This window comes from Aquarana catesbeiana, linkage group LG04 (assembly GCF_042186555.1).
Source record: "Aquarana catesbeiana isolate 2022-GZ linkage group LG04, ASM4218655v1, whole genome shotgun sequence".
Lineage (NCBI taxonomy): Eukaryota > Metazoa > Chordata > Amphibia > Anura > Ranidae > Aquarana > Aquarana catesbeiana.
In genome coordinates, this window is record NC_133327.1 from 320,371,982 (window position 1) to 320,397,365 (window position 25,384).

The 25,384-nt window shown below is 43.2% G+C and overlaps 1 protein-coding gene across 1 annotated transcript in view; it reads left to right on the plus strand.

Annotated features, from left to right (window-relative positions):
• Positions 1–25,384, plus strand: part of BCKDHB (branched chain keto acid dehydrogenase E1 subunit beta) — a 377,387-nt gene that overhangs the window by 260,181 nt on the left and 91,822 nt on the right. The window lies entirely within an intron of this gene.

Genomic DNA, 25,384 nt, shown 5'->3' on the forward strand with positions numbered 1-25,384 from the left:
AGGTACCCATAACCTCCATAGTAAACTTGGATGAATCTGCCTGAGATCCGGATAGGAGAAGAAGGGGAGGCCATGAGGAGGGGGGGCAGTTGCGCATGGGAAAGGAAAGCCAGAGGAGAAGTAGGGAAGGGGGGGGAGAGCACCAACTCCAAGAAGCATGAAACAATTATAGTCTACCATTAGGCATTCATCCCTCTGCATTGATCCAGGTGGACCATACTTTGTCATATTTTTTGGGGCAATTTCTGCTTTCATAGGTTATTTTATTTAGTGGTAGGACCGAGCTAACTGCTCTGCACCAGAAGGAGCAAGTAGGAGGATCTGCGGACTTCCGCCTTAGCAGGATTTCTTGCATAAAACAATGTAAAAGTAAGGCATAACTTAATGTATCCATCTCCCACAATATCTTCCTTCTTGTTAATTAAAAAAAACTAGAGGGTCCAGCTGGACTACAGTGTCACAAATATCGCTAAGAGTGTCAACCACCGATTTTCAGTATGTGTCAAGTTTAGGCAGGACCTAAACCATATGGCAGAAGGATCCAAAACCATATGGCAGAAGGATCCACTCTCCGCACCACATCTAGGGCACCTGGGGTCTCTCTGTGGGAATATGTTGGCCAGTCTCTGTGGCGTGTAGTATACACGGTGAAGAAATTTCAGCTGCACAAATCTGTCCCTAGCTGATATAGAGGGGATATGAGAAGAAACCCAATCCTCCTTTCCTCCGTGACATCAGGAATGTCAGCTTTTCATCTCTCAAATGTAGGACTCAACCCCGCCTCATGTGCCACCGACATGGGCAAATAAATGTATGAGAGGGGCTTACCTATCACCCTAAAGGACAGTAGGCGTTCTATAGGGTCTGAGTCCAGGACAATGGGTTTAGGGAATCGAGCCCTCATGGCATGTTTGAGCTGGCAGTACTGAAATTCCATGGAGCGGGGCAAGTAGTACGTTCGCCTCAAGGTAGCAAAGGGAAGTAGCCCCCCAGCCAACACTATGGGGATCATTTACTATAGCGCCAATAAATGATCCTGCAGTCCCGGAAAATAGCGCCTAATTAAGGCCAGTTAAGAGTTCAGCTGTCAAACTGGGCGCTAATGCAGATGGAAAGCAGCGCTATTGCCGGCAAACATGCCTGTCAGATCACATATGCGGGAATAGTGGAAGTCAATGGGGCTCAAAAACGCGTTCTCACTGAAGGCTTATATGCAAGTTCTTTGACATAAAAAGTGTATAGGAACCTGGGTCCTGCCCCAGGGTACATGTATCAATTGGAAAAAATGTTTTTAAAACGGCCGTTTTTTCAGGAGCAGTGATTTTAATAATGCTTAAAGTGAAACCATAAAAATAAATATTGTGCCTGGGGGTGTCTTTAGTATGCCTGTAAAGTAGCGCATCTTTTCCTTGTTTATTACTGTACCACAGCAAAATGACATTTCTAAAGGAAAAAATGTCATTTAAAATTGCTCGTGGCTGTAATGAATTGCTGAATCTAAGAGAAAAATGACGTAGGTTCCCCCCCACCAGTCCATACCAGGTCCTTCGAGTCTGGTATGGATATTAGGGGAACTCCACGCCAATTTTAAAAAAATAAAATGGCGTCGGGGTCCCCCCAAAATCCATACCAGACCCTTATCTGAGCATGCAACCTGGCAGGTCAGGAAAGGGGGGGACGAGCGAGCGCGCCCCCCCCCTTGAACCATACCAGGCCACATGCCCTCAACATGGGGAGGGTGCTTTGGTGTTACCCACAAAACTTCTTGTCCCCATGTTGATGGGGACAAGGGCCTCATCCCCACAACCCTTGCCTGGTGGTTGTGGGGTCTGCGGGCGGGGGCATATCCGAATCTGGAAGCCCCCTTTAACAAGGGGGGCCCCCAGATCCCACCCTTATGCGAATGGGTATAGGGTACATTGTACCCCTACCCATTCACATAAAAATGCAGTGAAATGTGACAAAAGACAATAGCTGGTTTTTGACAAACCCTTTATTAAAAATGTCTACCTTTTCCCCCGCTTCTTCCTCCATCTTCCTTTGATCTAACTTCAGTTTTCTCCCTCTTCCTCCAGCTGCTTCTTCCCCCATTTCTCCTCTGCCGCCGTTCCCGCTGAACATTCAAAAAACGAACCTCCTCCGATGCAGCGATGGGACGCAAGATGTCACTCTGAGACCCCGCCCCTTGTGACTATACCGCCCGGGGCATGATGGGTCCGTGATGTCACAAGGGCCGGGGTCTCCCGCTGACATCATCCGGCGGCCATGCCCCATAGTTATATATGAAATGTGTGCTATGGAAGCGGACAGATCAGCTGGCCGCAACGTCGGTGGAGGGTCGTTGTTTTCATGTTCAGCAGGTCATGGCGGGAGCAGCGGAGGAGAAAGACTGGAGGACAAAGCGGGGAAGAAGAACTCGGAGGGAGATGGAGGAAGAAGCGGGGGGAAGAAGCAGCTGGAGGAAGGAGAAAACCGAAGGAAGATGGAGGAAGAAGCGGGGGGGAAAGAGGAAGACGTTTTTAACCGCCTAACGCGGATATACTGCGGCAGAATGGCACGGGCAGGCGCCCCCCCCGGTGCCCAAGGCGGTCGGCTTCGTTAGGGGAGCGATCCAGGCTGAGGGGGAGGCCACTCATCCGTTGCCACCCCCTCGCGATCGCTCCCAACGAATGAAAATCTTCCTCTGCTGCTGTAATGTAAACCACAGCAGAGGAAGTGATGTCATCTCTCCTCGAGCCGGTCTTTTCATTCCGGCGCCGAGGAGAGAAGACATCAATGTGAGTTGCACAACACAACACTAACTGTAGAATACACTAGGCACACTTTTCACACCCCGATCACCCCCATGTACCCCCTGTCACAGTGACACCAATAGCAATTTTTTTCTTTTTTGCATTGGTGTCAGTTTGTGACAGTTATAAGCGGTAGGGCAGTTAGTGGTAGCCCCCTTTAGGTCTAGGATACCCCCCTTACCCCCCCTAATAAATTTTTAACCCCTTGATCACCCCCTCCCCCGTCGCCAGTGTCACTAAGCGATCCTTTTTCTGATCGCTGTATTATAGGAAGCGCTGGCAAGATTGTGTGGGACTTGGTGTCGCCCTTATTTGGAAAGGGGTACCACTTGTATGTGGACAATTATTACACGAGCGTGCCACTTTTTAGTCACCTTTTTGATCATCAGATTGGAGCATGTGGCACTGTGTGACCTAATCGCCGGGGCTTTCCCCAGGGGCTTGTAGATTCCAGTCTTAGGCTGGGGGAGAGAGCCTGCTTGCAGTGTAATAATTTGCTCGCTATGAAGTGGAGGGATAATGAGAATGTTTTCGTTCTTACCTCCCTTCATGCAGACACGACAGTCCAAATTACTACGGCGACTGGTGTTATGGAGAAACCCCTCTGTGTCCACGAATATAACCAAAATATGGGAGGGGTGGACCTCAATGACCAGTTGTTGGCGTACCTAGTTGCCCATAAGGCCAGACGCTGGTACAAAAAGAGTGTCTGTTTATTTATTTCAGTTGGCTTTGCTGAACGCTTATGTGCTATACAGAGCTTCAGGACGGACTGGATCCTTCCTTAAATTCCAGGAAGAGATCGTCAGAGCCCTTCTGTTTCCAGACGGTGCTCCACCTCACCTTCCCTAACCAAATGCAGTAAGTCGGCTGCATGAGAGGCATTTTCTTTTATGTCCTCCCGAGTACCCCTACCCAACGAGCCCCCCAAAAAAGATGTCGTGTCTGCAGCAAGCGCGGATATAGGCGTGACACCCACTATTATTGTCCCTCCTGTCCTGACAATCCTGGTCTTTGCATTGGTGAATGTTTTGAACGCTAATATACACTAGTTGAGTATTAGCGTAGGGTATAGCACTGCACAGACTAGGACACACTTTCACAGGGTCTCCCAAGATGCTGTCGCATTTTGAGAGACCCGAACCTGGAAACGGTTACAGTTACAAAAGTTAGTTACAAAAAAATGTGTAAAAAAAAAAACCACAAAAAATATAAAATAAAAAAACAAAAATAGTTGTCGTTTTATTGTTCTCTCTATTCTCTCTCTATTGTTCTGCTCTTTTTTACTGTATTCTATTCTGCAATGTTTTATTGTTCTGTTTTTATCATGTTTGCTTTATAGGTATGCAATTTTTTTATACTTTACTGTTTACTGTGTTTTATTGTTAACCATTTTTTTGTTTTCAGGTACGCCATTCAGCTGCAGAGCGGATTTATTTATCTTGACAGCAACAACGTTTGCTCCCACAATACATAAAGCCGTGACTCCAGCGCTGTAGGAGGTGATTTCACCACCACAATTAAAAAAAGAGCATATATGCCAAAGCATAGAAGCAGGAGGGGCGGAGGAGCGATTTGCTCCTACCTTTTGGGGCAGATGCCCCCATGCTTCGGCATATATAAACGGTGCATGTATGTCCATCATTAGAAGTGGGTGGATGAAGGGAGGTATTCTAATGGTGGGCATACTCACCAATCAATCCCTTTTTTTCGTTCAGCCCACAGGCTGCATGAAAAAAAAGTTTACAATATATGCCCAACAAGGACCAGCAACGTACTGGTATGTTGCTGGACACTGAGTGGTTATACCAGAATGATGCCTGCAGGTTTAGGTATCATCTTGGTATCATTCTTTTCAGCCAGCGGTCGGCTTTCATGTAAAAGCAATCCTAGCAGCTAATTAGCCTCTAGACTGCTTTTACAAGCATTGGGAGCGAATGACCCCCCCCCACCGTCTTCCATGTTTTTCTCTGGCTCTCCTGTCCCAACAGGGAACCTGAGAATGCAGCCGGTGATTCAGCCAGCTGACCATAGAGCTGATCAGAGACCAGAATGGCTCCAAACATGTCTATGGTCTAAGAAACAGGAAGCTACGAGCATTTCATGACTTAGATTTCGCCGGATGTAAACAGCGCCATTGGGAAATTGGGAAAGCATTTTATCACACCGATCTTGGTGTGGTCAGAGGAGAGATCTAGGGTCTAATTTTTTCACAATAGAGTACCCGTCACTACCTATTGCTATTATAGGGGATATTTACATTCCCTGAGATAACAATAAAAATGATAAAAAAAAAAAAATAAAGCAACAGTTTAAAAATAAGATAAAAAAGCAAAAAAAAAAAAAAAAATGCACCCCTGTCCCCCCCTGCTCTCGCGCAAAGGCGAACGCAAGCGTCGGTCTGGCATCAAATGTAAACAGCAATTGCACCATGCATGTGAGGTATCACCGCGAAGGTCAGATTGAGGGCAGTAATTTTAGCAGTAGACCTCTGTAAATTTAAAGTGGTAACCCGTAAAGGATTTTAAAAGCTTTTAAAAATGTATTTAGTTTGTCGCCACTGCACATTTGTGCGCAATTTTAAAGCATGTCATGTTTGGTATCCATGTACTCAGCCTAAGATCATCTTTTTTATTTCATTAAACATTTGGGCAATATAGTGTGTTTTAGTGCATTAAAATTTAAAAAAGTGTTTTTTCCCAAAAAAATGTGTTTGAAAAATCGCTGCGCAAATACTGTGTGAAAAAAAAAGAAACACCCACCATTTTAATCTGTAGGGCATTTGCTTTAAAAAAAATACATAATGTTTGGGGGTTCAAAGTAATTTTCTTGCAAAAAAAATTTTTTTCATGTAAACAAAAATGGTCAGAAAGGGCTTTGTCTTCAAGTGGTTAGAAGAGTGGGTGATGTGTGACATAAGCTTCTAAATGTTGTGCATAAAATGCCAGGACCGTTCAAACCCCCCCAAATGACCCCATTTTGGAAAGTAGTCACCCCAAGCTATTTGCTGAGAGGCATGTCGAGTCCATGGAATATTTTATATTGTGTCACAAGTTGCGGGAAAAAGACAATTTTTTTTTTTTTGCACAAAGTTGTCACTCAATGATATATTGCTCAAACACGCCATAGGAATATGTGAAATTACACCCCAAAATACATTCTGTTGCTTCTCCTGAGTACTGGGATACCACATGCGTGAGACTTTTTGGGAGCCCTACCGCGTACGGGACCCCGAAAACCAAGCACCGCCTTCAGGCTCTCTAAGGGCGTAAATTTTTGATTTCACTCTTCACTGCCTATCACAGTTTATGGAATGCCCAGGTGGAACCCCCCCCCCCATGACCCTATTTTGGAAAGTAGACACCCCAAGCTATTTGCTGAGAGGTATAGTGAGTATTTTGCAGACCTCACTTTTTGTCACAAAGTTTTGAAAATTGAAAAAAGAAAAAAAAAATTTTTTGTCTTGTCTTTCTTCATTTTCAAAAACAAATGAGAGCTGCAAAATGCTCACCATGCCTCTCAGCAAATAGCTTGGGGTGTCTACTTTCCAAAATGGGGTCATGGGGGGGGGGTTGTGCTATCTTGGCATTTTATGGCCTTCGAAACTGTGATGGGTAGCGAGGCATGAATAAAAAATTTACGCCCTTAGAAATCCTGAAGGCGGTGATTGGTTTTCGGGGCCCCGTATGCAGCTAGGCTCCCAAAAAGTCCCACACGTGGTATCCCCATACTCAGGAGAAGCAGCAGAATGTATTTTGGGGTGTAATTCCACATATGCCCATGGCATGTTTGAGCAATATATAATTTAGTGACAACTTTGTGCAAAAAAAAAAAATGTTTCACTTTCCCGCAACTTGTGTCAAAATATAAAATATAAAATATTCCATGGACTCAACATGCCTCTCAGCAAATAGTTTGGGGCGTCTACTTTGCAAAATAGGGTCATGGGGGGGGGGGGGGGTTTGTGCCATCTTGGCATTTTATGGCCTTCAAAACTGTGATAGGTAGTGAGGAGTGAAATCAAAAATTTACGCCCTTAGAAATCCTGAAGGCGGTGCTTGGTTTCGGGGGCCCTGTACGCGGCTAGGCTCCCAAAAAGTCCCACACATGTGGTATCCCTGTACTCAGGTGAAGCAGCAGAATGTATTTTGGGGTGTAATTCCACATATGCCCATGGCATGTTTGAGCAATATATCATTTAGTGACAACTTTTTGTAAATTTTTTTTTTTTGTCATTATTCAATCACTTGGGACAAAAAAAATTAATATTCAATGGGCTCAACATGCCTCTCAGCAATTTTCCTAGGGGTGTCTACTTTCCAAAATGGGGTCATTTGGGGGGGGGGGGGGGTTGTACTGCCCTGCCATTTTAGCACCTCAAGAAATGACATAGGCAGTCATAAACTGAAAGCTGTGTAAATTCCAGAAAATGTACCCTAGTTTGTAGACGCTATAACTTTTGCGCAAACCAATAAATATACGCTTATTGACATTTCTTTTACCAAAGACATGTGGCCGAATACATTTTGGCCTAAATGTATGACTAAAATTGAGTTTATTGGATTTTTTTTATGACAAAAAGTAGAAAATATTTTTTTTCCAAATTTTCGGTCTTTTTCCGTTTATAGCGCAAAAAATAAAAACCGCAGAGGTGATCAAAATACCATCAAAAGAAAGCTCTATTTGTGGGAAGAAAAGGACACAAATTTCGTTGGGTACAGCATTGCATGACCGCGCAATTAGCAGTTAAAGCGACGCAGTGCCAAATTGTAAAAAGTGCTCTGGTCAGGAAGGGTGTAAATCCTTCCGGGGCTAAAGTGGTTAATAAAGGAATTGTCAAACAACTATTGTCTTTTATCACATTTCACTGCTTTTTTAGGTGAATGGGTAGGTGTGTACCTCCTACCCATTCACATAGCTGGGGCCGGGATCTGGGGGCCTCTTTGTTAAAGGGAGCTTCCAGATTCCGATAAGCCCCCCGCCCGCAGACCCCCATAACCACTGGGCAAGGGTTGTGGGGATGTGGCGCTTGTCCCCATCAACATGGAGACTAGGTGTTTTGGGGGGGGACGCCAAAGCACCCTCCCCATGTTGAGGGCATGTGACCTGGTACGGTTCAGGAGGGGGGGCTCTCTCTTGCCCCCCTCTTTTCCTGCGGCCTTCCAGGTTGCGTGCTCAGATAAGGGTCTGGTATGGATTTTGGGGGGAACCCCTACGAAATTTCTTTTGACTTTTGGCATGGAGGGGACTAGACCTGAAGAGCCTGGTATAGACCGGGGGGGGGGGGGGGGGCATGCAGTTGTTTTGCGTTTTTTTTTTTTTTTACTTTTATTGGGGAAGCCGCTGACGGCTGATGACTCATTGGTTGTTAATGACGTGGCGGCTGGCTTCCCGGCCCCCCAGTTAGCAACCATCTATATACAGTGTTAAAATAAGAACCGCAAAACACATCAAAAATCGCATCACAAATGCAACAGTTGCGTTTCTTGGTGTGGTTCCAATGAAATCTTTTACCCACAAATCGTGTGAAAAAAGTCCCGACCATTTCCAAAAATGCACTGGCTGCAAAACGCATAGGTGTGAACTAGTACCATAGGAAACATGTTAAATGGACTGTAGAGTGTTTCTGCAAAATGTACTAAAAAAATGCATAGGTGTGAACCTAAGGGTCAGGGCCAGTTCACACTGGAGCAATGCGGGAACCCTGTGAATCCAGTGCGGGTTCCAGCATCGCATACAACTTGCAGGCAGTTCACACTGCCATATGCGAACTGCTGGGAGTGTCAGTAGAAAGCTAATGACACCCCAAATCAGTTTGCATATCGCAGAGCGAACTGCAAATTCAGACAACACCCATGCGATCCGATTCTGCTGCGAACAAAAAAAAAGGTCCTGTGCGAGTTTGATCCAAATGCGATGCAGATTCAACCATACAATCTGTATGGCTGAGTTTGCATCACACAGACATCGCATGTGATTTGCAGTGAGTGGCAAATTACATCCGATGTCGGACAGCACAGTAGTGTGAACCAGCCCTAAGGCCCCTTTCACATTTGTGCGACTTGTCCCGCGACTCCTGCGTCCATAGACCTCAAGATTACACTGGCATTGCTTCAAATCGCATCAAATTTGCGGCAAAAAGCGCTTCAAAATCTCGGGACTTTCAGGTCGTGAAAGGGGCATTATGGACTTCAAGTTGTATGAAAGTTGTATGAAAAGTTGGCCAAGTGTGAAAGGAACCTAATGAGATTAATTGATAACACCTTTGAATTAGGCCCCATTTGCACTTGTGCGACCAATGCCTGTGTAATTTTGTGGTGTTTGGACCTCAAGTCGCATCAAAGTCAAACCAAAGTAGTGCATGGACGAATTTGACCCGCTTGCAGGAGGCACAAGTGAGAATAGTGCCTAATTCAAAGGTATTATCCATGAATCTCATTCACACTGCTGCAACCTGAAAGTTACACTATTTTGCTGCTGCAACTTGGCCCCAACTTCTGGGAATGCCTGTGTAATATTGTGCCCTATGTACCTCAAGTCACATGAGTCACACCAAAGTAGTACAGGGACTACTTTGAAGTTGTTACAACTTGAAGTAGCACAGATATGAATGGTTATCATTGAGAATCATGGGGTACAACTTGTCGTACAACTCGGAGGTCCAAATTTGCTGGAAAAGTCACCCAACTGTGAAACAAGTCATATATATTTTAATAGAAAGGAGCTCTCATTTATATTTGCATAGTCCTTACTGATTTACATCAGCAGAACAAATGCAGAAAGTGATGTGTGCACATGGGCCAGAAGCAAATGTGTGGTGATGGCAAACAAATCAATGAACCCCACCCATACCAAATCTAACTACCACATCTACCCCCACATTGAGTAAGCACAAGTACATATTCTACACTTACCTGGCAAATGAGCAGCACCTCCGCTTTGCTAAAGAGGGACCTCGCCATGTCCACCTAGATGGAGATCCTAACCAGCACAAGAAAATCCGGGTGATTGCAATGACTCATTTCTGGGTCATTGCAACTGGGTCATTTCTTTGATCGCAGCTGTGAATGTTTGATCGCAACCATGATTCAAATTTTTTCTTTTCGTTCATTTGCAGATATGTGAATCTGTATTTCTATATATGATATTTGAAGGTAAACTTAAGGGAGTTTGGCAAGAAATGGTGACCTTGGGATAGCAGCTGGTGAATTACAAAGCCAAAGGCCCATTTTGAGCCCTGGTTTACACTGACAGCGGGAGGAACTTGCTTAAGTTTTTCTTAAGTCGCACGATTTTATTCCCGCATGTCAGTCCCGACTGCGGAGGGAATTTCAGAGACTTCTCTGCAGGTTTCAATAAAAATGTCAATAAAAATCGAACCCCGACGTTGCCAAAAAGTAGTACAGAAACTACTTTTGGAAATTGCGGTGCCGCACCAATTAGAAGGGTGTAATTGCCGCCAATTTTACATATCAAATTGCACCAATGTGAACCATGGCTGACGCATACAACACTGCCTATCCACCAGTTGAATTCATTACCTTCAATTCTCCACAGCTGTTATATATAAAGATTCCACCTTTATCATTTACTTGCAGGTGTGCTGAAGAGATTTTTTTTGTGCACAAATACATATAGATATAAGATTTAAAAGAAAGATATTGCACTTCCCCAAAACTAAAAAGAAGAAGAAAAAAACACAACAAACAAGCTCAATAATGTACTTTTATTTTGCCAGCAAAAACAAAATTATGTGCATTCATTTACTAGCTTAAAAAATATATTCTACAGGATACATGGTGCTACATTTAGCAAAAAGGTTAGCAATTGGGTTTTAAGGGCCATGCTCATAGGAGCTTACAATCTAAAACTTGTCTAAACCTTAGAATGGACACAGCTTTACTTTCAGTGTATAGCGGGTAACATTTCATACTACAACTCACCCACCAGTCTACATCATCTTTATCTGCAAGATTATAGAAACATACTTAACAGTCATTCTTACAAACCATTCCAACATAGTATTAAAGGCATATATTCAAAATATAACACCCACCACCAACCCACAATCCACACACACATAGGTGACCATGTTCTGCTGGAAGCTGCATTTCTATAGACATGATTAAGCAATGAGATCAAAGAGTAGAAGGTCAGCACATGCTCCCAAACAATGTTTTCATGGTCAGACAGGAACAATACACACACAACTTTGACATCATAGCCACATAAATCCACTTTTGATGGAAAAAATGCACAAGAATTTCAGCAAACAAATAGCCCTAGTCAGGCATTTATCAATAGGCAAAATATCATTCCTTCTCCCCCACAAATCACAGCAAAAAAACTGGCCTTCTCAGGTGAAACGAACCCCCTCCTACTGCAGCCCTTTATATAAGATAGGTTGTATTGTTGGCACACTGACACACACCCAATAGAAGTACTCGCCCACCAGTATCTTTCAATCTGTCTCTTCATTTATGTCTAAAGAGATTGCACCTGATGAGCAGGAACACATAATACTATTTGGAACTGTGTTAGCCCTTGGCTATATGCATCAAATTTCCAACTACAGGCCAAAGATCGAAGTTCATTTGCATGCACATAAACATAGCAACAGTTTTCTAAGCATATGTACCATGCAGTGTAAACCCTACAATTTTAAATGTCCCTGGGCATGATTAGTGCTAACAAACATTAACATCAGTCCCTGGCTGCAATGAGCTTCCAATCTAAAGTCCAAAACTAACTTTCTTACATTTAGAGACTATTTCAACAGGAGACAAATAAAATACCAGCATGTCTTTGGATTGTGGTGAGAAACCCACACAGGGAGAACATATAAACTTCAACACAAGCATTAGGATGTTGGGGAATTGAACCAGCAACCCCAGTGCTGCTAGATGGAATTGCTACCCATTTAGCCAGCGGGCAGCCTCACACATGTTGTCTGCATCTCTGTGGTGTGAACCAGTCCTAAGACTATAGCCATACTCAGTGTCTCAAGCAATATACAATATATTGTCCAAAGTATTGGGATGCCTGCCTTTATACGCACATTAACTATAATGGCATCCCAGTCTTAATCTGTAGGGTTCAAAATTCATTTGGCCCACCCTTTGCTGCTATAACAGCTTCAACTCTTCTGGGAATGCTGTCCACAAGGTTTAGGAGTGTGTCTATGGGAATGTTTGACCATTCTTCCATAAGTGCATATGTGAGGTCAGGCACTGATGTTGGACAAGAAGGTCTTCATCTCCGCTCTAATTCATCCCCAAGGTGTTCTGTTGAGGTCAGGACTATGTGCAGGCCAGTCAAGTTCCTCCACCCCAAACTCGCTCATCCATGTCTTTATGGACCTTGCTTTGTGCACTGGTCTAAATCATTTGGGTGAGGGGGGGATTATTATGTGGGGTGTTTTTCAGGGGTTGGGCTTGGCCTCTTGGTTTCAGTGAAGGGAACTCCTTAAGGTATCAGCATACCAAGACATTTTGGACAATTTCAGGCTCCCAACTTTGTGGGAACAGTTTGGGGATGGCCCCTTCCTGTTCCAACATGACTGCACAACAGTGCACAAAGCAAGGTCCATAAAGACATGGATGAGCGAGTTTGGGTTGGAGGAACTTGACTGACCTGCAGAGTCCTGACCCCAACCCGAAAGAACACCTTTTGGCTGAATTAGAGCAGAGGCTGTGAGCCAGGCCTTCTCATCCAACATCAGTGCCTGGCCTCACAAATGCACTTCTGGAAGAATGGTCAAACATTCCCATAGACACACTAAACCTTGTGGACAGCCTTCCCAGAAGCTGTTCTAGCTGCAAATGGTGGGCCAAATCAAATTTTAACCCTACGGATTAAGACTGGGCTGCCATTAAAGTTCATGTGTGCGTAAAGGCAGGCGCTACAATACTTTTGGCTAGATAGTGTATCTGGCAAGATTTACAATGGTGGTAGAACCCTCCTTCACATAAATACTACATTTAGACGTAGTTTTAAGACCTGGGAGATGAAACAACTTCTCGACACGAAGCGTCATGTTTGGGATTTGAACCCAGACGCTCAGGGATGCTAAGCCATGGAGCTGCCACATGTGAAAACCTCCTACACATAAATACACATAAATACTGCATTTCTTTGGACATATAGGTGATGGAATTACTTTACTCAAGAGATGTTCTTCTTGATTTATTTTGTGATATTTAGTGGTTCTTTGTGGGTCAGTGTAGAATAGTGATGTTGCCCACCAATTTTTGGAAATTACACTTCTGATGTTGGTACACACATCAAATTTTTGGGGCTCAAATTAAGATTTTTTGGAAATAATAAAAAGCACAAAAAAACTATTACTCATTTTAAATTTGTATCAGCAATGGTATTGTCAGTGCCGCATATGAACGGCTTTAGACTTGAATGTAGAAGACATATCAGAACATATGTAAATTGATTTAGCAGAAGTAGAAAGCCAAAGGTGAAACAATAGATTATGAACTTAGAGGAGGCAAAGGCATATCTGACCACATAATTATTTATTGTGCATATGAGACAAAAAAAAAAAAACACATTTCTCAGACCCCGTAGGTGTGGAAAGCATAGGAGAGCAGGACATTACAGATTTGGCAGATGCAGTGCTTGAACAAGGCTTGATAAGTTGTGGAGGCATATTTGAAAATGGATTAGGTTAGTTACATTCAGAATGGGCCTCAAACATGTCTCTCACCATCACCTATAATTTACTTTAACCATGTCTGTTCGGTCACCAGGTTGCTGACATACAAACTTGACGCTGAACATTTTCTTAGGAATAGTGGAATGTATTTGTAGGCATAATTTTTGCTGACCAGGTGCTGGTCCTGCTTCAAAGTCATTTTTTGGCAGGCTTTGGTCTCTTTTCTGAAACAGTTTTATGTGTTTTCTGTTGATGCACTACTTCCTTTTTCTCCACGCGATGACCTTTTAGAAGACTTGAGTGCAATGTTTTGGTAACACATAATATACTACTAACAGAAATGCCCCTGTACAGTGTATGTGTACAATTTTAGTAGCGAGTCTGTAAAAAATTTTGGTACGTGACCACAAACTAGGCCTTAACACAGATTAAAATAAAGGATTCTTCTCTGTGTTGCTTTCACCTTGCAGCCTGTTGACCTGGTGATGGCATTAAGGTTCGGGGGAGATCAGCCTTTCAGGAAACAAATAGATTAACATAACAAGGCCTACGAACATACCACGTTTTTGGGCTCAGTTTCAGAAAATGTGGTATTGCCTCAAACAAGGCTGCACGTTGTCAACTTCTAGATGACATTTCTGTGTTACATCTTGCTTGGTGAAGGTTGACCAGGAAATTACATCAGAAAATGGGGAACTGCTGCTGGAGGACATCTGTATCTTGCATCTTTGCTTGGTATACATAGACTTTGTCATGGCATCACTAATGGAGCAATGCTGCTGGGCTGGCTGGAGGACATCACTGTGTTAAGGTTGTAATACCCAGGGAAAAAATTGCTTAACCCTTGCTACTTTACAAAAATGAAATGATTGAATTTTTTGCCAATTAACATGCAACATTGCAAATGTTTTATTATTTTGCAGCCAGCTCTGTCACTTAACATACAGGCTCCTTTGGGCCTGTGATTGTGAATATCCTATTCAGTCACAAGTTGGAGCTCTGTCTCAGCGCATTTTCACATGCATCAGAGTAGTAGTGTAGGGCCGAACTAGGTGGTTGAAAAATGGATCATTCTAGAAAGTTCTATATAATGCAGGTGATTGACTCTTAAATAGATTTTAATATTCTTACACTAACATTTTAGTAAATCCATTATTGAGATCATTTTAGTCTTCTCTTTCACTCCTTAAAAAAGATGGCTGCCCCAGACTGACAAATGAACAGCATTAACCAACCAGAATTGAGAGCATGACTCCAAATAGCAATTTTACTGCGGGCCAGAAAATTCTTTTTGTATTTTTACTTCGCCTGGTAAGGATACAGGTTTTTAGTGTTTCATTAATCCGTCAATTTATAACATTATTATAGGCTTTTCCAGTTCACTTATGGAAGAAGATTGCAAAATTTACCACAAAACCTAGCATCAGTCCACAAGTACACTTCCGACCCCCAAATCAATCACACCACTCTTACAATGCCCTGGTATACAGTTTATTCTTTTGTTTTTTTGGCAGTCAGTTAATAAAATTAGTTTAGGCTTTTCTGTTTCACTTGTCTAAAAAGATTGTTGTTAGCTGCAATGCCTTGTGTCTCTTCCTTCCTTGATACCTGTCCCACCCAATCAGCCAAATCAGCACAGTCTCCTGCAGCTCCCAAGGTGCACCCATGCTGGCTGCTTTTTATTTGCACTGATGGGAGGAGTGGGTCAGGTGGTCTTTCATCAGTCTTTTTTTTCACTTTTGTTGCTGCCAAGCAATGCAGGTACATGCAATGCAAAAGATGAAGGCATTTTTGTATATTGCAGATTACATTTTAGCATCCGCCCCTGAGGAAGTGTTTACATACACAAAATGCGTCGGGCTTTCAGGATGCATTCTCATGCCTGTTAATAGGAACTTAATCTAGATTCATCATCTACAACCAAAAACTTGCATACTGTTTTCTTTTTTTCAAATATATATTTTATTAGTTTTCATAGAAAAGGGCAGAGCCCCAAACAAAATACCACCATGGTACAAAAAAGAAAAGTGAGGTCACAGCCTCCTGACTTTACATCATAATAAAACATAGTATATTTTAAAGATAAAAGAACAAAAATGTCTTGTCTACCTGGTTCTTTGTATGTTATTAGCATCAACCCCCCCCCCCCAGGCCTATGTGTCTGAGTACCGCAAACATAAATGGCCAGCTCACTCGGTCGAACGCCTTTTCGGCGTCCGTGTTGAGGAAAACACAAGGAGTTTTCTTAGATCTAGTGATTTGTAATAGATTTAGCACCTTTGTAGTGCTATCTCAGGCCTCCCTAGATGGAATGAATCCCACCTGGTCCAGGTGGATAAGTTGCTGGAGATGCTGTGCCAGCCGAACAGCCAGAATTTTAGTAAATAGTTTAAGATCAATGTTTAATAGCGAAATGGGTCGATAGCTACCACACGCTGTTGGGTCTTTCCCCTCCTTATGTATTACTGAAATATGAGCCCCCAGTGTTTCTCTAGCGAAGGTTTTACCAGTCCCTATCAAGTTGAACAACGTGACCATGCGGGGTCCCAGTACTGGGAAAAGAGTTTTATAGTATTGTAATGTATAACCGTCCGGACCAGGGGCTTTACTTGGCTTCATTGACCCCATAGCTTTCTGGATTTCCATTAAAGTTATGGGTGATTCTAGATCTTCTCTAATTTCCGGAGGGAGGGACGGCATTTGGGATGAAGTGTATGTGAAGCCGCTGCGCTTAGGACAGAGTGTAAGGTATGCAGCCCCCCTAAAGAAGCTTCCCTAAGGAGACTCCGCAAAATGTTTAAATTATATACTGAGGTATGGCGCTCCCTTTAGGATAATGGGGTAGTGTGGTAGGGGGGATTTGTGTGAAGTTCCTCGTACCTAGAACCAGACTCCAATTGTACCCCTATTGGTGGTACAAAATACCATCAACCTTATAAAGTGCAGAAACTTAATGTGCAATAGTGCAATCTTCAGTGAAACAATTCATAACTCATACATGTGGTCATGTTAAAAAATATAACCAAACTAATATACACGTGACCACCCTAGAGTAAAAGGGGTTATGTGCTGAACCCCTAATTATGTATTAAATCTTCACCAACAAGCCAGCATAAATAGTGACTTATTCACAAAAACCATACATACACCTTAAACCAAATTGAATTAATTGATAGTGTACCAATAATTGTGGTCCTGGATGTGCTAAAACAATGATTTCCAGCAAACCCCTATATCACATGAACTCAGTGCAGGTGTGTACAAAGCAATTAATAATAAGTAGTAAATGATAATAAATAGTTATAGTCCACCACGTTCATCTGAGGTATCCGGATTGGTCTCCGCTCACCGTGTTGTAATTAAGGTATGTTCTCAATGGCTCCCAAACAAAGATGGCAGCAGCAAGCCATGTGTTTACATCTGTAAACCAAAGGGGTTGTAAACACATGGCTTGCTGCTGCCATCTTTGTTTGGGAGCCATTGAGAACATACCTTAATTACAACACAGATACCTCAGATGAACGTGGTGGAGAGGAGTCTGTGGCCGTGATACCCTACGCTGTTTGCCCCTTTTGGGGTTGCGGGATTCGGTGAGTGGGGACCCGTGAGGGGGAGCACTATAAGTCACTAATATCATCTGAGAGCACCCCAGTCACAGCTTTGGAAATAACTCTGAACACTGGATTTGAAGATTTTGATTATTATATGGACTGAAGATTGCACTATTGCACATTAAGTTTCTGCACTTTATAAGGTTGATGGTATTTTGTACCACCAATAGGGGTACAATTGGAGTCAAAACTGGTTCTAGGTACAAGGAACTTCACACAAATCCCCCCTACCACACTACCCCATTATCCTAAAGGGAGCGCCATACCCCAGTATATAATTTAGGCATTTGGGATGAAATTATATAATTCTCTAACTCGGCATTAGGGGAAGTCACTTGTGGTAAGTTGTATAAGTTAGAGAAGAATTGCTTAAATACCTCAGTTATTTGCGCAGGTAAGGTTACCTTTTTGCCTCCTAGTGTAGAGATGTGTGGTATATAGGACATCGATTTGTGATTCCTAACCATTCTGGCTAACATTCTCCCACATTTATCCCCATATTCATATATCTGTTTGCGGCAGAACTGTAGGGCTGCTTTTGCTCTATACTGCAAAAGGTCAGTGATCTGTCGTCTAAGAGTGGACAGGCTCAACTCTGATGACTGTGAAGGGGTGTGTTTGTGTCTGGCTTCTGAAGTGGCAAGTTCCTGTAGAAGTTGTGATAACTGTTTATTCCTCTCTTTTTTTTTATGCGGGCACCATGGGATATGAGGATCCCCCTAAGGACTACTTTGTGAGCCTCCCATAGTATCCCTGGGTCACAGTCTGGTCGTTTTCTTGAAAATATAAATTCAGAGCACTAGTCACGTCTGTCAATACTTCAGGGTTCTGTAGAAGGCTTTCATTAAGTCGCCAGAACCGATGCCTGGGAGAGAGAATGTCCGACAAGCGGTAGCTCATGAATATGGGTGCATGGTCTGACCACGTCCTATTACCAATTGATGTCTCTTCCACGGCGCGTAGCTGTGTATGGGGGATTAGGAAATAATCAATTCTGGTGTATACCTGATGCATGTGTGAGTAAAATGTGAAGTCTTTTTCTCCCGAGTGTTGTAAGCGCCAGACATCTATGAGCTGTGATTTATGTAGGGTTTTAGCTATGCGTTTGAGATGGGACGGGGGGATCAACGTTTTACCCGTCGAGGTGTCCACCGAGGGGATTAGTGGGGTATTGAAGTCTCCCCCCATGATCAGTTGTCTTTCCTTAAAATCATTTAGTTTCTCTAGGGTCTCCCACAAGAACGTAGCTTGTTGTTCATTAGGGGCATAGATGGTTGCTAACGTCACTTTAACAGTGCCGATTAGGCCTTTAAGGAAAAGGTATCTCCCTGTCGAGTCTATTTCAGAACTTTGACATTGCCAGGGAATCTTACCAGAAATTAAAATGGACACTGCTTTGGATTTAGACTCTGGGTTCATGGAGTGATAGGTTATGGGAAGTGTCTGCTTTGTAAGTACGGTAATCTATTAGTTTTAAAGTGTGTCTCTTGGATAAAAGCTATATCTGTGTGATTTCGCTTTAAGTCATCTAGTAACATGCGTCTTTTCTCAGGTATATTAAGTCCTTTTGCATTTAGAGACATCACTTTGATTTTGCTGGCCGCCATGATGTGATAGACCGGTGGGGGGAGGGGGGGTCAAATCAAGGGAGGGAAGAAAGAAGGGTAAGAGTGAGAGAAGAACAGAAAACAGAAATCGAAAAAGTAGATAGAAATTAAGCAGAGTAATACAAGATACAGACCAGGCTTAGCGTCTTGCCTGCGTTGTTTCTAGGGTTGTCCCGATACCACTTTTTTAGGACCGAGTACAAGTACCGATACTTTTTTTCAAGTACTCGCCGATACCGATTACCGATACTTTTTTTTAATGTCACGTGACAGTTTTTTTTTTTTTTTTTTTGGGGGGGGGGGGGGGGGCGGGTGGTGGTATAGTGAACGGTGTCTGTGTGTGTGTTTTTGTTTTGGTTTTTTTCATTTACATTTATTATTTTTTACAATTTTTTTTTTATTCTTTATTGCACTATGTGTGTGTTTTTTTTTTTTTTTTTTAATCAGCCCTGTTGGGGGGCTTTGGTGAGATATCAGGGGTCTTAACAGACCTCTGATATCTCCCTCTTGAGACAGAGAAATAGACTGAGGATAGAGATTCCCCAGTCCCTTTCTCTGCAGCGTCAGCTGCACTGAGAATGAATGGAGAGAACACAGCAGCTTCTCTCCATTCATAAACTGACACATTGTAATCACAGAAGATTACAATGTTTCAGTTATGTGAATGGAAAGAGTCAGCTGACTCTATCCATACACACACAGCGGAGAGAGACAGCAGAACGGAGGGGACAGACGAAGAGAGAGGGGGACAACGGAAAGCCGGAACGGATGGGGACAGCGGAGGGGGACAGAGGAACGCATGGGGACAGCGGAGGGGGACAGAGGAACGGATGGGGACAGCGGAGGGGGACAGAGCAAAGAAGAAGGACAGCGGGAGGTGGACAGAGGAACGGAGGAGGACAGCGGAGGGGGACAGAGCAAAGAAGGAGGACAGCGGGGGGGGGACAGAGGAACGGAGGGGGACACAGCAATGGAGCAGGACAGCGGAGGGGGGACAGAGGAACGGAGGAGGACTAAGGAGGAGGAGGTGACAGTCAGCGGTGATCGCGTGTGGGGGAATTACAAGCACCGATCACCGCTGTATGTCACTAAGCAGCTGAAAGCCGCGGGGGGAGAAGCTTGTAACTCCCCCACACGTCCATCACCGCTGACAGTCAAGGTATCGGCGGAAGCATCGGGAGCATTTGCCCGAGTACAAGTACTTGGGCAAATGCTTGGTATCGGTGCCGATACCGATACTAGTATCGGTATCGGGACAACCCTAGTTGTTTCCCCTACAATTTCAGGGATTATATTTTAGCATATGGTCCCCAGAAAGCACCTGCCGGTCTCCCAGGGGGATATGCTGACCTAATCGAGAGAGAGGTAGGACAAGGCTCAAAGGGAGAGTCTCCCGTCCGTCCTCCCACCCCGGCACATCTAAAGTATATAACTATAAGAAAGTAACTATGCATCCTTATAAACTCAAGGTCAACTCAATATATTTATAATGAGCCGGGCATCAATATAAACTCCTTTTGTCGGTGTTCCAGCCGGGAAAGCGACCGTCCCGACCGGAGTTCCACTCCGTGTCGAAAAAACCTTCCCTCCCCCGCCCGCAACAGTCCGACATGTCCCTTAATCCAAAGATAAGAGTAAATAACTTTATATGTCATTCAAATCCAGCTTTACCTTAACATTAACATAAACATATAACCTGCCATAAGAAGGTGGCTTACTTCTCAAGGCGTAATGTCATAGCTGCAGGGCGGCCGCCTCTTATCTCCACTAAACAGGAGCCGACGTGGCCATCCCCAAAGCCACCAGGAGCAGGCTCTGCAGTTTTTGACTGTACTCTAAACACCCAACGGAAAGTGCCTATTATCGTTGTGTGCAGAAAGTGCTTCCGTTCCGTTACTCCATAGTCTGGTTACCGAGATGGGTTTTCAGGGCGTCAGATAAAACTCCTGAGATGTTTTAGGCCCTTTGCTGTCAGTCCAAATACATGTGGCTGAGCTTCACCATCTTGAAAGTTTCGTAGCCAAGGGCACCATTCCCAGGCTGCAGTGGCTTCTATATAATTTCAACAGCCCTCCATAAAGAGATAGCAGGCCATACCCTATATAAGTTACTGACATATAGCGCCTGTCGAGACAGATTGGTAGCACAGTTCTGGCGGGTTGGAATATAGCGTGCCCCGAACAGGGGCCCCAGCAGGGTTGTTTAGGGTCTGGTTTGTGAAGAATAGGCTGTGTACAGTTCTGGGCACGTAAAACACAGGGACCGAATCAGTATAAAGTCATCCTGCCCATAACATTGGCAGGCTAGTATCTGTTCATGAGCAATGAAAAAGAAAAAATGTAAATCCAACCCAAACAGTGAAAAACAGAAAAAACCAAAACTTCCCTCTGTTAAAGCATGGAGGTAGTGCAGAGCAATATTTGGCTCACGTATGTCTTCTTAAGAAGGTGCTCTGGGTCATCGGCGGTTCCGCTGCTGTCTCGGTGGTAGATTGTTACTCATTCTCGGCATAGACGGGCGACTCGGTGTGCGCGGGAGAGGTCCCAGCCAATTGGGGATCTCTATAGGTTCTGCGTCAAGAAAGGTGAATAGTGCCGGTAGGGCATCAGGTTTACGTAGGGTGAAGCTTCTTTGGTCTTTCCTAAATGTGGCAGAGAGGGGGTATCCCCAGCGGTATGTAGCACCCTTCCTCTTCGCCAAGTCTAATAGCGGCTTCATCATCGCGCGTCTCTGCAGGGTTGCACGTGAGAGATCTGGAAGAATTTTTACCGTGGCGCCATCTAGTTCCGGGTCATCTGATTCCCAGGCTCTATGCAGAATTTGTTCTTTGTGCACATAATGATGTACTCTACACACAACGTCCCTTGGTCTCAAGGGGTCAGACGGTTTGGGGCCTAGTGCACGGTGTATCCTATCAAGTTCAATGTGTTCTGGTAGTTCAATACCTGGTAGGCTGCGGAAGATGGCGACTACAGTATCCGCCAGGTCTTCAGGTCCCGTGGCTTCTGGGAGTCCCCGAAGGCACAGATTATTCCTGCAACTTCGTTCCTCCATCTCTTCCAATCGTAGCCATTGATCTTGTAATGCCTCTTCTTGCGAGTCCTGGTTCTCTTCCATCTCTGACATTCGACGCTCTAGTGCCGCCAGGGAGCTCTCTCCTGCTTCTATTCTGGTGATTAGAGCACTGACGTCCGCCCTCACTGCTTTCATCTCTTTACGATGCGTGGCCTCCACCGTCGCTATGAGGGCCGCAATGTCCGCCTTGGTGGGGAGCGCCTGTAATATAGAGCGGAGCTCCGCGTCCACTCCTGTCACCTGTGAAGGGGGTTGTGATCGCTCACCGGAGCAGAGATCTGAAGGGAAGCCCGCATAGGTATCTGCTAAGTGCATGTCTCTGTGTGGCGATGGGGAGCCATTCACTGCCTGTCTCCCTGAATGCTCACCATGTGGCGCCGCCGCCATCTTGAGCTCCGGGGAGCCGAGAAGGGAGAGCTGGAATCTCCATCTGAGATCACTCGAGGTGGGCGGCGGAGGGGTGGATTTAGGCGGTTTGTTGCTCCTCTTCAACGATTTCCTTCTGGAGGAGTGCATAGCTTGATGATCGAGCTGATATAGCCAGGGTAAGGGAGTGACGGCCAGGAGCTCAGCAGTTGCACGTCTCTATCCAGCCATGTCCAGGCCACGCCCCCCATACTGTTTTCTTTGCTATTTACCACACTGCATAGTGCCGGTTAGATGACTTGTGTGTGTATGCGTGTGTATGTATATGTATGTATGTGTGTATATATATATATATATATATATATATATATATATATATATATATATATATACACGAATTTGCAATAATCTATTTATTTTATCCATACTAATTTTTGGTCAATTCTATATGCATATTTATATGTATTCATGAGGTCCACACAGTGTATATGTATGTATGTGTGTATGTATGTATGTATGTATGTGTATATATATATATATATATATATATATATATATATATATATATATATATATATATATATATATATATATACACATTTTATAAAATAATTTTTACTATGTGCATTATTGTTATGTATTGCCACACTCAATATGCCAATTAAATATACTTTCAAATCACTTCACCCCCATGAATCAATAATCTAATTTAAAGTCCCACTTTTTCTTTCTCTCAACCTTCACATGATGGAAATGGTCATTACCAATTAATGATAGATCGTGTACCTGAATCAGAAAGTTATCTTATCATTTTGTATGTTTCCTCCAATTCTAAATTAGGGTTTTCATGTAACGCTAATTGAATGTTTTTTGACAAGTATAATTCTTTGCAGCCTAATGTTTTGACAGTCATTAAAAAGTAATTTATTACAATGAAATAAAATGCAAATGTATGGTATGTCTGACCTTGTTTCACTCGCGGAAAAAAAGAATGGATAAAGCTAGACATAAGGCTCAATTCTCCTCAAAAGGGTCTTGACTATGCAGCTGTAATTTTTGAATCTCATTAAATTCTGCTGAAAATTACTGGTACTGTTTTTTTTAAAACTAGGAATCCTTATCCTGCTGTGTTAGCCTTCTATGATTATTATTTTACAGGATTTATATAGCGCCAAAAGTTTGTGCAGAGCTTTACAATGTTAGGGGCAAACAGTACAGTTATAATACAATTCAATACATGAAGAATCAGAGGGCCCTGCTCTTTAGCACTTACTATCTAAAGGCCCAATCTTCCTAAGAGATGTTGCTTACCTCTAGATTTAATTTCACAGCCTAGATGCATATAGGGGCCCAAAATCCAAGGAGCGCCTTTGGGCTTTCTAAGGTCCTCAATTTATAAAAAATAAGGTCATCTAATTTCCTGAATACCTATTACATTTTTGGAGTACCAGGACAGCAGAAACGCCCATAAAATGCCCAGATTTTGGAAAGCAAACACCCCAAGGCATTTTATAAGAGGCATGGTGAGTCTTTTGAAGACTTCATTTTTTGCCACAAGTTTTTGGAAAATGCAGAATGAAAATGTTTTGTTTTTTGTTTTGTTTGTTTTCGTGGTTTTTTTTTACACAAACAACAATTTTAATAAGATATTCAGGGTATATTGCTAAGTCTAGCATCACCTCTATCAGTCCCTGTTCCTGTAAGCCAAGCAAGCTTAGCCTACTGGTATGTGGCTGCCCCTAGGAATGCCATGATCAGCAAACAGGCAAAGGATCAGTCCAGGCAACAGTTAGAAATATGGTCAAACAGGCAAATCAGGAACACGAATTCTAGCTACAGTGGCTGGTGTGGTTCCGAGAACTGTGACTGGCTGCACTATTAGGGCTCATTCACGTGTGAGGTTGGGGGTAGTAAAACAATGCGGTTTAACTGCTATCCCCTTTAGCTGCAAAGGCAGCGGATGGGGGTGTACATTTGGAGTTGCCGCGATGCTTTGCTTCGCAGCTGTGGAAGGAATTCTACCCCCTGCATGCCTGCTGATCATGACCTATTCAACTGAATAGTGTTACTTGTGCGGGGTCCAAGGGGTTAAATTAGGTGGTTAGGAGGCAATACAGTGCCTCCTTGCTGGTTGTGAAATGCTGTCTGGAGAGCGATCCGAACATGGATTGCCCTTCAGAGAGCATCGCTTGTGTGAAAAAATCCCTATGATAACACTATGGCTGCTGTGGCGGTGGGATCAAGAGCTGGTATTAAGTTAGGACCAGAGACCTGTGGTGATGATAGAAAAAGTAATATATCGTCTGCAAATATACATAATTTGTGTGTAATACCTCCTACTTCAATGCCAGTTATAGTTTGGTTTGTTCTGATGTATTGGGCCATGGGTTCGAGTATAAGGGCAAATAATAAGGGAGATAATGGGCAACCCTGTCGGGTACCTCTTTCGATATTAAAGGCTTCAGATTTGTATCCAGCATATTTTATATAGGCTTTGGGTTTATTATATAATGCTTTGATCCATGTTAAAAAGTGGGGTCCAAAACCCCATTTTTGTAATGAATATTGCATATATTGCCAGGATACTGTGTCAAATGCCCTCTTAATATCGAGAGATAGAAAACATAAAGGGATTTTCCGTTTTTTAGCAATATGTGCCAATAACACTGCCCTGCGTATATTATCGCCTGCCTGTCTATTTGGCATGAAGCCTACTTGATCTCTATGTATTAATTTTCCTATAATGCTATTGAGGCGTTTTGCTATTATTTTTGCTAATAATTTAATATCGAGGTTTAACAGAGAGATAGGCCGATAATTCACACAGGAAGTATCATCAGAAAGGGGTTTTGGGATCATACAAACAATTGCCATTAGTGTTTCTTGCTGAAAAGAATGTCCATCTAGAAGTTTGTTAAAAGTTTCAGTGAGAATGGGAGAGAGTATTTCTGAGAATGTTTTATAGTATAAAGCCGAGTAGCCGTCTGGGCCTGGTCTTTTGTTAAGTTTTAGGTCTTTTATGGCGTTAGCAACTTCATCTATAGTTATAGGCTCATCCAAACTGCTTTTTTGATTCTGAGATAACTCAGGTAAGGTTATTTTTGAGAAGAAGGATTCAGCTTCTGTAGGATTAAATTCATTGTTTGTCTTGTATAAAGTTGCGAGATGTGAGTGAAATTTATGGACTATTTTAACTGGATTACAAGTGTAAACATTTTTTGATAATTTCAAACGTATTGGTTTGAAAGATTTGTTAGTTGAATTTAA